This window comes from Hyla sarda, unplaced genomic scaffold, assembly GCF_029499605.1.
Source record: "Hyla sarda isolate aHylSar1 unplaced genomic scaffold, aHylSar1.hap1 scaffold_549, whole genome shotgun sequence".
In the NCBI taxonomy this organism is placed as follows: domain Eukaryota; kingdom Metazoa; phylum Chordata; class Amphibia; order Anura; family Hylidae; genus Hyla; species Hyla sarda.
Window position 1 is genome coordinate 9,069 of NW_026610560.1, and position 3,432 is coordinate 12,500.

A 3,432-nucleotide genomic window follows, 5' to 3' on the forward strand; every position below is an offset into this window, starting at 1 on the left:
ATGAACTTGAACTTGCGTGAAACTTTACTGAGGTATTTGCGGTACATCCAATAACAGCAACAGTCTTATTAACAAAGTCTCTATTCAGCACGGCAGTGATTGACAGATGCTGAGGACCACTGAATTATCCAGAAATCATTAGAATTAGGGTTTCTTCCAGAGATGCGCTGGATTTAGGGGATTATTTAGGTCCAGTGATCTTTGCGGAGTTAACAGGGATTGAAGTAACTCACAGTTTTTGAGAGATGGCCGTGGCCGCAGGGCTTAGGCCTAGCAAGTGCTGATGACAGCTGCGCAGATCCGTCCTCATCAGCAGCGCAGGAACAAGAGAGATTAATGGCCGCCGCTCTCTTATATGGGCAGGGCCGTTTTGGATTGGTCCAATGTCAGCTGTCACTCACCGTTACAATGCATGGTGGGTGATCACCTGACTACCTCCAAAGGTCCTTAACTAGAAAACCATAGAGTTCTGGAACGCATCACGTGACCCGCAGGTCCTGCGACACCACAACAAGGTAAGTATACATTACATACATATATACACTTAGAATTTGAATAATTTTGACTACTAAGAATAGGCCTGGGCATATTAGACTGTTGCCTTTTTTTTTTTTTTTGGGTGGGTGTCACAGGAGTCAGGCCCCCGTTAAAATAAAATGGGCTGCATGGTCTAAAATCACTTCAGTTCAAGTCACTCTTTCCAGCTTTTGCAAAGCTACAACACCCATTCTGTCTGGAGAGCTTCAGCGGTTATAGGAGTTGTAGTTTTGTAACTGCTAAAGCCTCAAATTGGGGTACAGTGTCATCCATTATTACTACAAAACTTAGAAGTGACGAGAGATTTAATGGGACAGTCAGGAGAATACACAAACATAAAATGACTCACAGGAGACATCTTCTCTGTTGTCTTTCCTTTTCTTCTTCATCTGGTCCAGACGCCATGTCTTCTTCCAGCTCCATCTTCCTCTGTAAAGTTCGATGCCTGGACATCATTGGTTCCTCACTTTTCCAGCCGATCCTCATCCTCAGTATAAAGACAACAATCATTATAACCCTTCAAGAGACTATGCTACCTAAATATAATACTGCCAAACCCTGTGTACCGTGTATATTATACTGCCAAACATCATGCCCTAAAAATAATACTACCACACACTGTCTTCCGTAGTGTGCACAGAGCAGCAGCATCCCATTGAAAACAAGCAAAATTCTGCTGGCGGAATTTCGTAGTGTGGCCGAGCCCTAATTCCCCCAAACCCATAAGTCCTCCTCCAGACTCCCGCTCCCAGAGACCCCTAAGGCTAGGTTTCCCCCCTTTTTTTACGTGCAAAAAAAAAACAGAAAAACTGCTACTGCTTTTTCCTGTGTTATGGTAATTTTTGGGCATTATTTTCTTGTGCTTTTGCCTTCTCTGGAAACCTAGCCTTAGTCCTCCCCTGGTCCTTAAGTCCCCCCCCCCCCTTCAACACTCCTGGTCCTTTTCCACTATTCCACTTGTTACGACACTCCCCGACAGGTAGAGGAAGCTGCCACTTGGAATGATCCCCTTCTCTAGGAACGCAGGTTGGTTCCAGCCGACTGTCCAACTCCCGACCAGAGGATACGAACGCGGCTGCTCCCGATCAGCAAATCAGTCGAACTCTTTCCATAGCTAGAAATAACGAAAGCGCTATCCCATTAGTAATTCCCGCCACAAACAAGACCAGCTCCTTCTTGAGGGTCAAACAGGAATTAATTTAATGGGGCTACCGGCGCGATATTTATGCAGGTCTCCACCAGGTGGACACTCCCCTAGGGGACCTGATGGAAGACTGTAAAACATAGTGGACAGTAGCCAATCGCAGTGGCTTCAACATAAGCCCTTCCCACTTTACCCATACCTCCCTCCTGTCTATCCCCCAGACAACTGGGAAGAAATCTCCAATTATCTCCCAGGACAGAGACAATCGCCATTCCAGAACACAACAAGAAAACACATTTAAACATATAAATTACGAAATAGAAGATGGGCGGCAGCTTCCAGCGGTGTTTGGTAGATAAAGGGTCCGTTTTTAGTTGCATAGGATTTGTACCGAACACTGCAGATTTTTCCTCGGATCCCAAAAACGGCCGCCGCCACGTGGTCGACGAACGACGACCATCCCGTACGAATAGAATGGAGAGGTGTCTGCGGTTAACCACAATGTTCTAATTGGGGCCAAGAGGTTAACCAGCAGATGGATCCATCACACCACTTTTATGCACTCCCTACCCCCCCCCCAGTCCCCTTCACACTCCTCTGCCCCATTTACCAAACCCACACTTACCTTACCTCACCCCCCCCCCCAAACAACCTCACATCAACCCCCCATGCCCTCCTGGTCCTTCTCCACTACACTTTTCTTCAACAACCCCCCCCCCCCCCAGTTCCCCCACATTAGGTTGGCAGTATAGTTCCCCCACATTAGGTTGGCAGTATAGTTCCACTGCATTAGGTTGTAGTTCCCCCACATTAGGTGCAGTATAGTTCCCAACATTAGGTGCAGTATAGCTCCCCACATTAGGTGCAGTATAGGTCCTAGCACATTAGGTTGGCAGTACAGTTCCCCCACATTAGGTGCAGTACAGTTCCCCCACATTAGGTGCAGTACAGTTCCCCCACATTAGGTGCAGTACAGTTCCCCACATTAGGTGCAGTACAGTTCCCCACATTAGGTGTAGTATAGTTCCCCAAATTAGGTGCAGTATAGTTCCCCAAATTAGGTGCAGTATAGTTCCCCACATTAGGTGCAGTACAGTTCTCCCACATTAGGTGCAATACAGTTCACCCACATTAGGTGCAGTACATTTCCCACACATTAGGTGCAGTATAGTTCCCCACATTAGGTGCAGCACAGTTCCCCCACATTAGGTGCAGTATAGTTCCCCCACATTAGGTGCAGTACAGTTCCCCCACATTAGGTGCAGTATAGTTCCCCACTTTAGGTGCAGTATAGTTCTGCACATTAGGTGCAGTATAGTTCCCCACATTAGGTGCAGTATAGTTCCCCCACATTAAGTGCAGTATAGTTCCCCCACATTAGGTGCAGTACAGTGTATGGCTGGAGGCTGTATGCCTGTGTACTGCCCCACAGGGACGTGCACAGACATTTTGAAGGGCAGGGGCTCAAGTAAAGGGCACTTGAGGGCACTTTTCATAATTTAAAAAACGTCTGCCAGACTTAATGGGCAGATGTGCTGCGGCCCAGGGACACAGTGGACTCCTGCCGGGCCTCCTCGACGTTCCTATCCCCATAAAAGTTGGTGCTTTTGTAAAATCGAGTCAAGAACAGTTTCTATGAAGGTCTGCCATGTGTATATACACTTTGGCTGTGCTGTCAGTCTTATTTACAGAAAACATGTGACAGCTGCACTATAATATACTGTATTATAGAGGAGATTTATACAAAACCT

General features: G+C 46.9%; 1 long non-coding RNA gene across 1 annotated transcript in view; it reads right to left on the bottom strand.

Annotated features, from left to right (window-relative positions):
* Nucleotides 1-742: 742 nt before the first annotated feature.
* Nucleotides 743-3,432, bottom strand: part of LOC130339671 (uncharacterized) — a 6,442-nt gene continuing 3,752 nt past the window's right edge. Inside the window, exon 3 of the long non-coding RNA XR_008879989.1 lies at nt 743-1,024. This is a non-coding gene — a long non-coding RNA (uncharacterized LOC130339671). The remainder of the gene's footprint in view (nt 1,025-3,432) is intronic.